The sequence below is a fragment of the Mesoplodon mirus genome (assembly GCF_964341445.2).
Source record: "Mesoplodon mirus genome assembly, chromosome: 16".
In the NCBI taxonomy this organism is placed as follows: domain Eukaryota; kingdom Metazoa; phylum Chordata; class Mammalia; order Artiodactyla; family Ziphiidae; genus Mesoplodon; species Mesoplodon mirus.
The window spans coordinates 72,643,297-72,659,066 of NC_138992.1; the positions used below are offsets into that span (position 1 = coordinate 72,643,297).

The 15,770-nt window shown below is 43.1% G+C and overlaps 1 long non-coding RNA gene across 1 annotated transcript; it reads right to left on the reverse strand.

The window, feature by feature from the left end:
• Window positions 1-9,861: 9,861 nt before the first annotated feature.
• On the reverse strand, window positions 9,862-15,770 carry LOC309791966. Its single transcript, XR_014291591.1, has 4 exons — window positions 15,301-15,770; window positions 15,061-15,186; window positions 12,099-12,193; window positions 9,862-10,287 (listed from the first exon to the last, which is right to left on the reverse strand). It is a non-coding gene; the product is annotated as an uncharacterized lncRNA (long non-coding RNA).

Genomic DNA, 15,770 nt, shown 5'->3' on the forward strand with positions numbered 1-15,770 from the left:
TGAAGTTTCAGAGGTGTTCAGCCTGCTGAGGGGCTAGGCCTATTTTGGGTTATAATCAGGCCTTTGCTCGTGGCCTGGTGAGGTAACCCACACCTTGTACAGTTTTCTAGGTGGGAGGATGAAGCTGTAATGCCAGCCACCTCTGAGATTTCTACTCTTAATCATAATTAGGTCAAGCTGCTTGTCTCATAATGATAAAAGCTTATTGCCAAAAAGAAGTCAAGATTTATGACTGCTCTCATTCAACTATGTTTAGACAGTCCCAGTTTATAGGGAGTATGTTCCAAATATTCACTTGTGAATAGAATGTTTGGAACTCTGAACATATTTTATTGAAGAAAACATGTTAGAAGTGGGACTTAAATTCCCAGAGAAATGCACAAAAGCTAATTTAATCTATCACATCCCTTGAGTCATTCTGTTTTGTACAATTTTTCAGTGCAAGAGAAAAGAGGGGGAAATGCTGTTGAAAGATAAATATTTCAAATCAACTAAGAAATGGTATTAATTTACCTTGAAAACAGATGTCTCAAAAGAGGATGGGAGATGGAACACGATGATGCTGAGGGGGGGTCATCTCAGTGCTTTCGAAGGAGGTGATTTACAGGAGGTGGTGCAGAATCACGGCGTCTCCAAGTTATAGATACTCACTCAGCTTGTAGCTGAGGAAAACAAGAGGCAGGAGGGTATTTCTAATTTCACCTCAAAGCTTATCCATTTTCTTTTCTTTTTGTTTAGCTGTGTCACTAATGGCGGGGAGGGGGAGGGGAGAAGGCTGACGGGCCGTAAAGAAGAATTTGAGAAATGGGACAGACCAGGGTATTCATTTTCTAGAGCTGTCGCAACAAAATAATACGGAATGGGTGGCTTAACATCTTGGAGGCTGGACGTCCGAGGTCCAGGTGTGGGCAGCCCTGGTTTCCCCTCAGGCCTCTCCTTGGCCTGCAGACGGCCGTCTTCTCTGTGTCCTCATGGGGCCTTTCCTCTGTGCGGTCACATCCTGTGCCTATAAGGAACAAGTCCTACTGGATTAGGTCCCCCCTCATGACCTCATTTAACCCTAATCACCTCTTTAAAATCTCCATTTCCAAATACAGTCACCATCTGAGGTGCTGGGGGTTAGGGCTTTGACGTGTGAATTTTGGGAGGATGCGGCTCCGCTCACACAAGCTGAGAAAGGAGAAGAAGCAAGAAGACAGTTAGAGAGGCCGTACTGCTGCCCATGGCCACATGGACCGGGGGCGCTCATGGAGCCCTGGCTGGGATGGACGGAGCTGGGGGCTTTCACCCTGGGGGGGAGGGGGGCAGGGCTCCTGGGTCAGCCTCAACCACCCTTCCGTGTGTGTGTGTGTGTGTGTGGATTAGGGGATGACTTAGGGGCCTCGATTCTCATCCCCATGAATTTTACTGTTGCCTTGGGGGCCCTAGATGCCAACGCCATCACACACAGACTCCATCAAGGGCACTTTCATCCCATCTTCAAAGTCTTGAACAGGACGCTGGCTGAGATGGCTGTGCAGCCCCCCAGGAGGACTCCCCTCCCAGCACCCATTTCAGGCACGGTGAGCGGAGACCCATGGCCAAGGGGTCCCTCTTAAACAGTGCGACCCAGGACGAGCCGAGGACCCCCTCACCCTGTGCAGGAAGGTCTTCACTGCGGCTCACGGGCGAGTTTCCGGATGTCCCCAGAGCAGTGACCGCTGTCTGTGTCCCACCACCCTTCCCCGTGCTGAACGGGAGCGTTGCCTTGCACTTGCCCTGCCTCTTCCCCACCCTGGTCCCTCAGCCAAGTTCATGGCTCTTTAGTTCATGGGTCTCCAGATCAAGAGGAAGCACCGCTGACTTGATGGGGTCTCTGCCAGAGACCCCAGACTGATGGCTCTGTCGGGCGGGGGGCGGGGGGAATCCTTCAGGAAGGGGCTGACTATGTTCTATGGAGGAGAAGAAGACGGGAATTGTTCTGAGGTGATCAGAAGGGCGGACTGTTGCAGAGACAATGATATGGGTTCATCCAATTCCATCTCATCATCCTCTTCCTTTCAAGTCCTGCTTCTCTTGCTGTTAGGTTGGGGCCACACGTCTGGGTTCTGGCCAACAGGACAAGGCCACTGTGCTGTAGGACATTCCCAGCCTGGCCTTTAAAAACCTTCTTCAAAATCCGCGGTGCTCTTTCCTCTTGCCATGGTGACCTCAGGTGGTGTGTTAGAGACAAGCACATGATGGAGAAAAGCCACCTAGAGGTAGCATCCATGAGAAAGAAATCGGCATCATGCTAAGTCACTGAAACGCTGGCACATCCCAGCCTTTCTAACACTGACATTGCCTCACTATTTTTACTTTTCTTCCCTTGTTTACTTCCCTTCAGATCTTCCTTGATACTTACTTTCATAAAGATTCTGCATTTGAAATTCCAGCCCATCCCGCGTGATAACTCACCCCTCACAGCCCCCTACACGGCTTGCTCCTCAAAAGCCTGGACAACTTCTCAAGCAGCCAATCCGAGGTTTTGCTTCCTGGACCTCAGCCTGCTCTCCCGTGTTGTGTGCAGCTGCATCAGAATCAAAGTCAGACTAGGGGTGGCTTGGCTGAGCTCTGCCCTGGGAGCCAACCCTTGAGGGTTGCAATGCAGTTGAGGGAAGAAAGTTGTATTTACCAAAACTTCTCTCAGGAATGCTTTGATGAGCTGTCCATGATGCAGGTACGAGGAGGGGCACATTCCAGAAACGGCTGGCATCCGCTCAGCTGCTTTCTAAGGAAAGAAGCTTACAGCCCTGAGACCCAGCTGATCTGCTTGGGATGAGAAAGAAGAGGCTAAGAACCACTGGTAGCAGCCCTTTCTCGCACTTGGAGCTTAGCTCTCCTATGAGAACATGGATTCGGTCTGATCCTCATCCTTGTTGCTGTGTGGTCAACTTACCCCTTCATTCACTCCAACCCAAGATTGAGAAACAGAGCATAAGTATCTATATACATGTAGGCACACCCCCACTCCCGTTTCCACTGGGTAAGCACGTGATTGCAGGACTAAAGGGACCACAGACCAAGCCTCAGCCTCCCCTGGTACCTTGTATTTACATGCAGGCGGTGGGTCCCTTAGGTGCTAACAGATAACAAATATTGTAACTACCCAGAGCCTATAGCATTCATGCAACCAGAATGACCCTTATTGAACTGCTGGACTAACCCAACATTATTCGAGTCTGGCACTTGAAAACAAGGCAAAGCAAAATTATGAAGTGAGGTGTATCTTTGGTGGCCCCTTCCTCATCTCACAGTATCCATCTTTCATGCATGAAAGAGTTAACGGCTGCTGGGCTCAGGCTGGGCCACCCACGGCATCAGGAATAGTGATTTACGGAGATGAAAAGACCTAGTTCCTGCCCACAAGGAGTTTGAAGTCTAGTCCAATCATGTCAGAAGCCCTGATGGATCTAATTCGAACACCACACATACCTAAGGGTGGATTTAAAATAACATGGTACTTTTTTTTGGGGGGGGAGGTATTTAAAGTGTCACCTCTACTTGCATAAGGAACAGACTCCAGCCTATGTTAGAGGATGAAGTGGCAGATGGGTGGCTACTGTCCCAGAAGGGTGAAGATGTCTTCCCCAAATCATGCTGTCAGGCCTGGAGACAACGCTCTTTGGCACTGGCCCTGTTTCAGGGACAACATGGTTGCCTCTTCTATCTGACTGCTCACTTACAAAACACTAAGGGGTTGGTTTCTGGGAAGCTGTTTACTTTATTCATCAAAGTTCTTTTGCCCTTATCAACGCTTGTGTGCCATTATAAATCCTGAAAAACAACCCTGGGGCTCAGTGCTCCAAACTAAAAACTCTCATTGGGTCTCTTCCAATGCTGTCTCATGGTGTTTGAAACTTTGGCAGGGGACCTACGGTCAATAGTTGTTTGCAAAGTATTCACCTTGGTTACCTCTGGTGAAATGATGTAAGCATCGCTGTATCTTTGGTAAGTCAGGTAGCCTTTGAATCTAAAGTCATTTAAGGGCAGTGGCAAGGCTGATTGGTAAGCGTAGAAAACCGAACTCTTGTCCAAATATGGCCTCTGGTTAAAGTGCGCACGTGCGCGTGCACACACACACACACACACAGAGTTAAGTAATACTTTGCATTTATATAAAATAAGGGCAGGAAAAAAGTATTTTTAAATCATGAAATCATGAAGTAACTCGAAACCAGATGGCAAACTAAAAATGATGCAAGCCAAGGAGCTCTGAGAAGAAATAAAATAAAACAAACAGATTAAGCGGCCTCTCAGCACTTAGAGATGTATTTTTAAGATCACCTAAATTTACAAATACCACTGTAACATATCACTCCTCCATAAAGTATGCCTGCCACAAAGAATTAAGTTAAGATGCTGATGTTGGGATGATGATCAGGTGTCTACTCGCGAGGTGAGTGTCTCAATCCTGTGCACAAATATCAGGTGTCAAAACCCACAAATTAGTAAATGATCTGGATCTTCCTGAATGTCCCAAACTGTGATGGCTCCTCAAAGGAGGATTCTAAGGAACCCTCTCCTAATGATAGGGCAAAGGCTTGAGGAAGAAAGGGTGCTGACTCACATATCAAATACATGCTTGGCCTCTATTTTTATTGACCAATTTGTTAAAGAGGTTCTTATGTTCAAATTTATTCATAAAATGTACAAGTTGGGTGTAGTTCCTCAGTATTTCTAAGCTAAACTGGAAAATAATGGAAAAAAATACTGAACCCGGATGAAAATAATTTTATAATTTTTTTTTGTGTGTGTGTTACGCGGGCCTCTCACTGCTGTGGCCTCTCCCATTGCGGAGCACAGGCTCCGGATGCACAGTCTCAGCGGCCACGGCTCATGGGCCCAGCCGCTCTGCAGCATGTGGGATCTTCCCAGACCGGGGCACGAACCCGTGTCCCCTGCATCAGCAGGCGGATTCTCAACCACTGAGCCACCATGGAAGCCCTTAATTTTATAATTTTGTGGGAATCTAAGAAAAAAGTTTCTGGTCAGAATATGTATTTGTGCCAGATGAGAAGATTGCAAGTAGATTTTCTATATGCAGGCACACATAGACACACTCACACACACAGATGAAGAAGAAAGGAAGGAAGGAAGGAGGGAAGGAGGGAAGGAGGGAGGGAAGGAGGGAAGGAAGGAAGGAGGGAAGGAGGGAAGGAAGGAGGGAAGGAAGGAAGGAAGGAAGGAAGGAAGGAGGGAAGGAAGGAAGGAAGGAAGGAAGGAAGGAAGGAAGGAGGGAAGGAAGGAAGGAAGGAAGGAAGGAGGGAAGGAAGGAAGGAAGGAGGGAAGGAAGGAAGGAAGGAGGGAAGGAAGGAAGGAGGGAAGGAGGGAAGGAAGGAGGGAAGGAAGGAAGGAGGGAAGGAGGGAAGGAAGGAGGGAAGGAGGGAAGGAAGGAAGGAGGGAAGGAAGGAAGGAAGGAGGGAAGGAAGGAAGGAAGGAGGGAAGGAAGGAAGGAGGGAAGGAGGGAAGGAAGGAGGGAAGGAAGGAGGGAAGGAAGGAAGGAGGGAAGGAAGGAAGGAAGGAAGGAAGGAGGAAGGAAGGAAGGAGGGAGGGAAGGAGGGAAGGAGGGAGGGAAGGAGGGAGGGAAGGGAGAATCTATGACAAAGGAGGCAAGAATATAAAATGGAAAAGAGTCTCTTCAATAAGTGGTGCTGGGAAAACTGGACAGCTACCTGTAAAAGAATGAAATTAGAACATTTTCTCCTACCATATACAAAAGTAAACTCAAAATGGGTTAAATACCTAAAGGTAAGACCAGACACCATAAAACTCCTAGAAGAAAACATAGGCAGAACACTCTTTGACATAAATTGTAGCAATATTTTTTGGATCTGTCTCCTAAAGCAAAGGAAATAAAAGCAAAAACAAACAAATGAGACCTAATTAGACTTAAAGCTTTTGCATAGCAAAGGAAACCATCAACAAAGCGAAAAGACAACCTACTGAATGGGAGAAAACATTTACTAATGATATGACCGATAAGGGGTTAATATCCAAAATATACAAACAGCCCATACAACTCAACATCAAAAACCAAACAACCCAATTAAAAAATGGGCAGAAGACTTCAATAGGCATTTTTCCAAAGAAGACATACAGATGGCCAACAGGCACATGAAAAGATGGTCAACATCGTTAATCATCAGAGAAATGCAAATTAAAACCACAATGAGATATCATCTCACACCTGTCATAATGGCCATTATCAGAAAGACCACAAATAACAAATGCTGGCGAGGATGTGGAGTAAAGGGAATCTTGTACACTGTTGGTGGGAATGTAAATTGATGCAGTCACTGTGGAAAATACTGTGGAGGTTTCTCAAAAAAGTAAAAATAAAACTACCATATGATCCAGCAATTCCACTCCTGGGTATATATCCATAAAAACCCCCAAAACACTAATTCAAAATGATATATGCACCCCAATGTTCATAGCAGCATTATTTACAATTGCTAAGGTATGGAAGCAACCTAAGTGTCTGTCAACAGATGAATGGATAAAGAAGATGTAACATATATCTATATATCTATCTATATCTATACACACACACACACACACACACACACACACAAATGGAGTACTACTCAGCCATAAAAAAGAATGAAAACTTTGCCATTTGCAGCAACATAGATAGACTTGGAGGGTATTATGCTAAGTGAAATAAGTCAGATAGAAAGAGCTCTACAAAATCACTTATATGTGGAATCTAAAAAATACAACAAACTAGTGAATATAACAAAAAGGAAACAGACTCACAGATACAGAGAACAGACTAGTGGCTACCAGTGGGGAGAGGGAAAGGGGGAGGGGCAAGATAGGGGTAGAGAATTAAGAGATACAAACTATTATGTATAAAATAAATAAGCTACAAGGACGTATTTTACAGCAGAGGGAATATAGCCAATATTTTAGAGTAAATATAAATTGGGTATAACCTTTAAAAATTGGGAATCGCTATGTTGTAGACATGTAACTTATATAATATTGTACATCACCTATATCTGAATTTAAAAAAAATTTCAGCCCACACACAAGGACATGAATACCAGAAGGCAGGGCTCATTGGGCCCATCTTAGAGGCTGCCTACCACAGTTGCCAGGAGCCTGGATTCTGGAACCAGGATGCCGCATTCACTTCTCCGCTCTTCTACTTACTGGCCTTATAATCTTGATCTCTCTGTGCCTCAATTTCCTTATCTTTAAAAAGGTGATAATAAAGTGCCAACCTTATAGAGCTGCTATGAGGAGTAAATGAGTGTCTAAAACACTGCATAGCACTAAGGAAGCCTTACAGAAGTTTTAGTTATTATTACAAGGGTTTGCTTAATGCCCTTGGTTTCAGAGTGTTCTGGGGATAAAAATGAGAACTTTCTGTATTAGTTTACATAGTAGGCAATATATTTAAGTGCATTATCCACAGAGAGATGGTACTGAAGGAAAAATAAGATGGTTCAACATCAAGAATGGCAGAGCACAGGCTCCGCCTCTCATGGGAAGGGCCTCGGATGAAAGGCAGTGCTGGACTGGATGGAAAAGCCAACATCTCATTGTGAAAAGTCCTGGAAGACAAAATTCTCAGAACCCGAGGAGCAGCAGCTTTAGACCTTCCTACGCCTTAGATTCTCTTTAGATTCCGTGAGATTCCGGCTGAGTCCTGGCAACCAAGAGCCCTCACTCATACAGTCGTGTGATGAATCCAAGCATCAAAGGCATTCCATTCAGTGTCACACACAGGTGCTTTGGCCCAGACTAGAGTTCTAATCATTTTTGCCCGATTTTGCTTACATAACATTCAAGGCAAATAGATCAAATGCTGTGGCTGGTGTATGAGCAGATGCATTTAATTATCAGGGATAGTAAATGAAAGTGGATCATAATGACTGCCTTCTAGATACCCTGATTTTTTTCCAGAAGGTCAAGTAAGTTTGTATCAATGGTAAAAACATCCAGAACCATCAATGGGTTAAACAAAATGTGGTAGCTGCACCCAATGGGATATTATTCAGTCTTGAAAAGGAAGGAAACTCTGACACCTGCTACAACATACATGCACCTTGAGGACATAAGCTAAGCGAACAAGCCAGTCACAAAAAGACAAATGCTGTATGATTCCACTTACACGAGGTACTTAGAGTAGGCTAATTTGTAGAGGTGGAAGGGAGAACGGTGGTTGCCAGGGGCTTGGAGCAGGGGGATTGGGAAATTGTTGTTGTTTAGGGGGTACAGAAGTTCAGTTTTGTCACATGACAAGAGTTCTGGAGATCAGCTGCACAGCAGTGTGAATGTCCTTAATACTACTGAACTGTGCACTTAAAAATGGTTAGGATGGTAGATTTTATGTGTATTTACCACCACAAGAAAAAAATCAGCTGGTAAAATCAATGCTGTGAAACCTTGCTGTTGTTAGATAAATTAGTCTAGATGTTAGACTAGATGACCTTCCACCCCAAATACTTAAAAATTTGTATTTATTATCCATTATTTTTCTCCCATCATGGACACATGGAAAATCATTCTATTTTGGCACACGGGGGTAACTGGAGGGCCTGCTTGGAGCTGGGGGTCATTGGTCTAGGGATTCCAAGGGTCCCAGGACCCAACCAACTCACCAGGTGCTGGCCCTCTCTGCCCTCCAGTCATCTGTTCACGCACACCTACTGGGAAGCTCCCATCCACTGGGTCTGTTCATGTGATATCGTTACCTCAGTCAATGGCTTGATTCCAAAGCTGACAAAGCAAGTGGCGTAACCTGTAGTCTGAAAAGGTGGAGCAGTTTTGCTCAGGTTGTTGTTTTGTAGCTGATTTTATCTGCAAAGCCTTGAATACCACAGGCGATGTGTACTCACTAGCAGCTGATTAGCTGCTATTAGCTGGTCCTCAAGATGTTAATTGAGAGATACTGGATTGAAAATAAGAACAAGTGTTACTTGTTTATTAAGGTAGATAAAGCACAACTACCAGACCCTGAGACATTATTTTTAGGGTTCAGTATTACTTTTGAATACGAATATTAATATTAATTGCTTTTGGAAGAATTATATTTTCTCCCTATCCAACCAGCCACAAATTCTATTGAAGTAACTTATCCTAGCCTGGAGTGGGTATTTTCTGAAGCCATATAACAAGGAAAATATCAATCAATCCCCCAAATAGGTCATTGGCATTGTGCTATATCATTACACATTACATTACATGTGGGTATACTTATTTCCAAAACAAACAAAGATAAATTAGTTCTCTGTACCTTAGGTCAAATATTGCCTCTGTCACTCTTAGAATCCATCTCGGCCTTTTGAAATGACACTTTAGGTAAAAATGTTTGAGATGGATGTTTCTGGAAAATGAAATATGGCAGACTAAAAGTGATATTCCAGTTTTTGCAAAGTAGGGTTGATTTTCCCTCCCTTTGGTCTGGGTGGGCTCCGGGATTTGTCTGATTCGAAGTGATGCTCATTAAAAAATGCTGGGTTAGAAGAAATTTTGCTCTCATAGAAATCCTGCTTTCTGCATACAACTGGTTAAGTTCATCTGTGAGCTTGGATATGCATAAACCCAACTGACTTCTGGAGAATTTTGTCTAGAGTTCAAAACTCAAACAGGAAAAAAAATACTCAGACTTTTCTGGCAAAGCTAGCAAAATGGGGAGAAAAGCAGGGATGGAGTTAACCTAAGCTAAATGTAAGTTAATTCATCCAAAGAAAGTTCAAATAATACTTAACTAAGGGCATAAATGACTAATATGTTACGTCTATATTTTCTCTCTTTCCATTATGGTCACAATCCTCAAGAAATCTTGAAAGCATTCAAAAGTTGAAAGAATCTTCCAAGAACTGATCAACACGGATTTCCTGTTTGGGGAGAAATATGCAGGCTTCTGAGTCATCTTGTGATTATTATGATCATATGCTGAGAGGAGTTTGGGGGGTGACAATAAGATCATGACAGCTACCAAGAGAGTGACTTTATTTTTCATCAAATTCCAGATTATTTAAAAATAATCTGGAGCCCTTATGACATAAACAAATGTTAGAACAACTAAAAGGTATAATCCCTACTTTACAGGTAGTAATGAGCAAAGCAAGGAAGCCTTAAATCAATAGATGGTAGATGCAACATAAATTTATTATGTTGTGTAACATTTTGCAGGAGGGAAGTGATTCGTCTAAGTTCTCACTGATGGTAAGTGGGGAATAAAGATTAGGATTCAGGTTATTGTCACCTTCTCTCCTCTAAGCCATGCTGCCTCTGTACACCACCCAGCTCCTGTGGAAACACGTAGGAGACACAGACATTTGAGAAATACACAAACTCAAACACGTAATCCGGTGAGTCCATTGCCATGATGTTAATCTATGAAAACTTAATTGGAAAGCTGGTTCGAGCATCTGAATGAGATCAGGGGAGATGCTGTTTTTGTTGGCTGCTTAACCGAAGCACAAAGAAAGAAAGAACTTTCTCCACGCTCCAGCCTCCGGTTCACATCGGGTTCATCTTATATGGGCCACACACTAGGTACTACAAGTGTTTAAAAATACCTATCTCAAATAAAGCAGGAGGATGCACAGTTGTTTCTATTGAGATGGGTTCATTAATTTAGGATTATTTTCTTCTCTTGGCTTTGGTTCACCTTGACATGGCACACTTTTCAAAGCTTATAAATAACAGGTGGACACAAAGAGGTAAACTCATAACTATATCTCTGAAGGACAGAGAAATCACAGTAGAGGTGGAGCGTGCATTTGTGTGTAGGTTAGAAAGCTCAGAGGTGGCAAGCATTGGCCCTGAACTGTAAAACCTCCAAAATCAACAGGAGTCAGGAGGTTATAGATGGAGACTGCTCAACTCTGAACCCAAGAGCCAAGATCAAGGCTGTTTACTGATAACAGGAGACCTTGAACGGTATTTACTGAGGCCTTTTTTTTAAGCACTACATCTCTTTGAGAACACTGAACCCAAACCGCACTTGCACGTAGCCTTGACCATTTGTGCACTCTGCTTCTTACGTTTACACTGAGGTAGCCTCTATTCTTAGCTCTATGAACTCTAGGTAAATGGCATTAAAAAATAAATAAATAAACGGAGATACTATAGCCACACTTTCCTGAGAACCCAAACCATTATGTCATGATGGGGAGCACGCTCTTCCTGACCTCTAAGGAGGTCAAATCCAACTGAACAACCTGCCCACCGTTTTCTGCAGAGGACCTCCACAGGTTCAGCTGAGGGGCCAAGCTTAGGATGAGAGACAGAGAAGAGGTAACCGGCTCCACTAACTAGAGAGAGAATTTAGAGTTCCAGGGAGCACTGACCTCCAAACAGGGAGCATGTAGCTGGCCTGATGGCCTAAGCCTGGGGGTGCAGCATGGAACAAGGTGGCCAAAGAAAAAACCCCTAGGGATGACGGGGCAAGGAGTTTCAAAGATAGAAGTGTTGAGTGTTCGACTGAAGTTGTTTGTGTGGCTGTAATATTTCATTCTCCTTTCCCTGAAATCTCCTTTTACTAGTGTCAGCTGCCGAGAAAAGAAGGCCTTGTGTGGGGAGTTTTGTTTTTGCTGAGCTTTGCTTTCTGGGAGGTTTGGGTGGGTGAGGAGACCACTGTCTAATGTGACATCGGTGTCAACGTAGTACAGGACAGGAACCTCACGTGAGGGGCAGTGGGGTGACTGTTCATAAATCCAACTAGTTAAATGGAAGCAAGGAGCTTGGGGCAAGGGATTCTGACTTCTTGGACATGGAATGGAAGTTAGAGCCAATTTCCTCCAGAACTCAGAAGGAAGGGAAACCATAGCTACTACTGGGAGAAGTACTTTTTTGCCTGTATTTCTCTCTCTCTTTGGGAAGCGGGTAGTTAACAAATACGTAAGTATCTTGACACAACTTTTAATTTTCTCACCTTTGGGAGAGGTTAAGATTAAACTGTGCATTTAATTTTATAGATGAAGACATGAGAGCTCTGAGTCACTTTTCCAGGCCACTCAGGGATTAAACTGAGATCTGGCTCCAGGGCCATGTTTATTCCAGCAGGTTACACGAAAGTGACAAGGACCCCTGGAACTGCTGGGAAGCATACTTACCCTGGGGGTGGGGAGGACCTCTGCTGACTTCTGCTCTAAAAGGCTCGTTGTCCATATATTAGTGACTCTGTTTATTGATCTGTATATTCAGATCCCTAAGGAGATAGGTAGGAGATTTAAAAGGAACAAATGACCTTTGCCCTATCATCATTTTCATTTTATCTTTCAACATCGGTTCTTCAACAGAGTCAGTCTTCTTGGGTGAATCTGTTCCAGAAAATAGAAAGCTTCTGTTCTTTTTTACAGCAATTGTAGGAATTGGAAAGTACATATGATGAAAACATGGGAAAGAATTCATTACGTGCACATAAGGGACAAGTAGGCTGCAGTTAAACGTGAGAGTTCAATAAATTACTGGAAAAGCAAGAAAGCCAGTTAGATGCAAATAGTTACAGGTGAGATCAGATGCTAATCACAAGCAGCTGAAAAATGTGAGCATTACCAATCACAGTGAGGATTTAAGATCTAGTTTAGAAAGAGGAGGTTAAGGAAGACCTTAGCACAGCTGTTTCTGACAAGTGAGGGTGACAGAGGTCAGAGCGGGAACTGGAGAACTGGAGGGTGGACATGGAAGCAGCTCAGGGGTCAGCAGAGCGTGTCAGGGGCAAACTTGGCTCAGACTCCACCGAAGAGCGAGATACAGGAGACATGGGGACATGCAGAGTGCAGGAACATGCAGGGAGAACAGGTGTTCTCCCTTTTATCTCTAATGAGAGAGAGAGAGGGAGGGAGAGGCAAAGTGGGAGAGAGTAGGAGGGGAGGGAGGAAGGAGGGAGGAAGGAAGGGAGGAGGGAGGGAGGAAGGAGGGAGGGGGAGGGAGGAAGGAGGGAGGGGGAGGGAGGGAGGGAGTGTTATTTTAGGAAATAAACACTGAAGCAGATTATGAAGAGTCAAGAAGAAAAACAGATACTGTCCCAAGTGAAGACTGAGTCACAAAGTGACAACGTGGCACAGATTGTTGAATTTTTTAGTGACAAAAAACCTAAGAGAAGTGGATAATTATGTAATCAAAGTACTCAACAGCACAGAGATAACAAGGGATAATTTCACACTGAGTGCCCCTAGTACACAGAGATCGAAAGAATCACGAGTGGAAATAATGAAATCAAGTGAAAGTTTAAAACAGCAAGGAACAAAGAAGAGAGTTTTAAAAATGTAGAATAGAAGACAAACAGGTCAAGCGTCAGGAGGTTAATGGGAAAAGGACAGTAGTTGTTAAACTGTGAATATCTCATATAGTTCCCATTACCTGTCAAAGGTAGGTATAGCATAGAGGTAACTAAGGCACACAGTTTAAATGCCTTGACCAGCTGGTAAATGAAGTCAGGGGTCAAACCCAGGCCTGTCTCCAAGCCAACACTGCACCACGATTGATTTTTTTTTTGTATTAATGAGCATGAACATTTTTGGAAGATTTTACTTTAGCACACATTAAATATTTCCATCTATATGGCTAAAAACATTATCCCATTTCACAAAATTAATTACAATTTTCAATATACCTAGTGCACATTTCACAAGTTGTCCTCAAAATATGATGGTCTGGTCTATCCAAATCAGGATCCAGTCCCAGTTACAGCAGCCTAGTTGTATTCCTTACCTCTCCTTTAATCTAGAAGAGACTTTTTCTTCATGACACTGATCTGTCCTGTAGAATGTTTCATCATCTGGGTTTGTCTGATTACTTCTCTGTGGCAGCTTTTAACTTATTCTTCTATGTACTTTCTTGTAAACTGAAAGTTACATCTGAAGGCTTGACAGATTCAACTTAAATGCTTTAGTTGAGAATACATCCCTAGTGATGTGTAGACATGTAGGCAGTCCACTTGGGGACGCACGGCACCTGGTTGTTCCACCATTAGAGCGGCCAAGTTTGGTCACCGAATTAGTGTGAAGATGGCCTTATTCTTCATATTGTACAACTTTAGCCTCCCTCCTCCTCCGTCGTACAGTTAAGACCTCGTCCTCGTCATGAGCGTGATCTTTTGTGATGTTAGTTGGGCAAAGCACGTACAAAATTCACTGCCCCATCCATCCCTCATCTAATAATTTTAATACCAACTGATGATCCTTGTCTGAGTCAGTGATTTCATTGGGGACTGCAAAATGATGATTTTACATTTCTGTTTGTCACCATCTACCTCTCCTAGCTGGTATTCTTTAAGCCAGCTTTCCCTTATCAACTAGGGCTACTGGTTTCGAGAAATAAAGGTTTTCTTGGAAAGGCAGAATAAAGGCATAAAGTTTTCAAAGTAAGGGGTTGGTTTAATGGCTACCTCCATTGGTGACAAACTGGTTTTAGTGACTCATTGATAATCACGAATGACTTATGGATTTTCATGGACCCAGTGAAGTTCAGTTAACTACGATCTTGATAATTTGGCTCAAATGGTGTCAAATAGACCAGTGAGAACTACATCAACTTGGCTTTTGTGCCTTTTTGACATGACCCCATTGGTCTTTGAAAGCTTCTTTACTTTTAGTCCCCAGATAATCTGGGCTCACCTTGTATTTCCCTTTCCATAACCTGGAGTCAACCACTTCTTCAAAGGGCTCTGACTATTTTTAGTCGGGAATAACATGAGAGACCAAAACTTGGGCTAGAAATGGTAAGCAGTGCCCCCCTCCACCCCTCAACTGCACTGTAATCGCATGGCAAATCTTTTCTAACAGCTTTATACTTATTGTAAATTTTTTCACATCATTATTTTACTAGACATTTTTCAAAAGACTGAATAGTGTCCTATGAAGGAACCATAATTTTTGTTGAATAGGTCTGTGCCGTTAGATTCTAAAATAATTTTTTTTTAAAGGCTGTTAAACATTAGGCCCAGGAAAATTGTACTGGCCTGCAAAGTTTTCACTGTCTTTAACCTGTTGCTTAATGTTATCCTTTACCAAGCTATTCCACAAATATTATTAGACTAAAATGTTTTTAATAAGAATTCTCAAATTCTCTTACCAGTAGACAGTCCCAGAAAAGCAATCCAAAAGGAAGAGAATAAACAACACGTTATATTTTCTCTGGATTTACTTGTTGATTTCCGTTTTTGGAATCACTTGTCCATCTTTACTTCCGTCGTAACATCTGTAGGCATGTTATGTTGGTTAGTGCTTAATTTTGTGGAAAAGAATCAGAATTAAGAACTGAAGGACGGTGTTCTGATCTCCTGGTTCTGGAGATGAGAAAATTGGGACTCACAGAGTTGGTGGTGGAGGCGTGATGAGGAATTTAGGATGTCCACCTCTATGCCAATTCTCTCCATTTTCATTTACAATTCTGCTACTCACGTCTCTGCTAGTGGCCTTGAGGATTGTGAACGTGCACGCACAGTTTTGTAAGAGGGAAAGGCAAAGATCAAAATAGAATTTACCATGGTGAGAGCTGGTGACTGCAGATAAAAAAGGATGAAGAATTGAAATCAGAGTAATCAGAATTTAGCTATAGGAAACAGGAGGGGATATGGCGTGGGTAAAAAAAAAAAAACACAAAACAACCAAAAAACAGAAACCCCAAAAAAACAAAACAAAAAAAACCCAACACAGTAAAAGAGTTAAGAAGTCAGTTTATGGCAGTGCATTAAAACAGAGAATGTCTTATCAAGATTTGAGACCTTAGTGGGGCATTTTAAATGCTTTCCAGGGAGAACTGGTAAGACACCAGTGATGGAC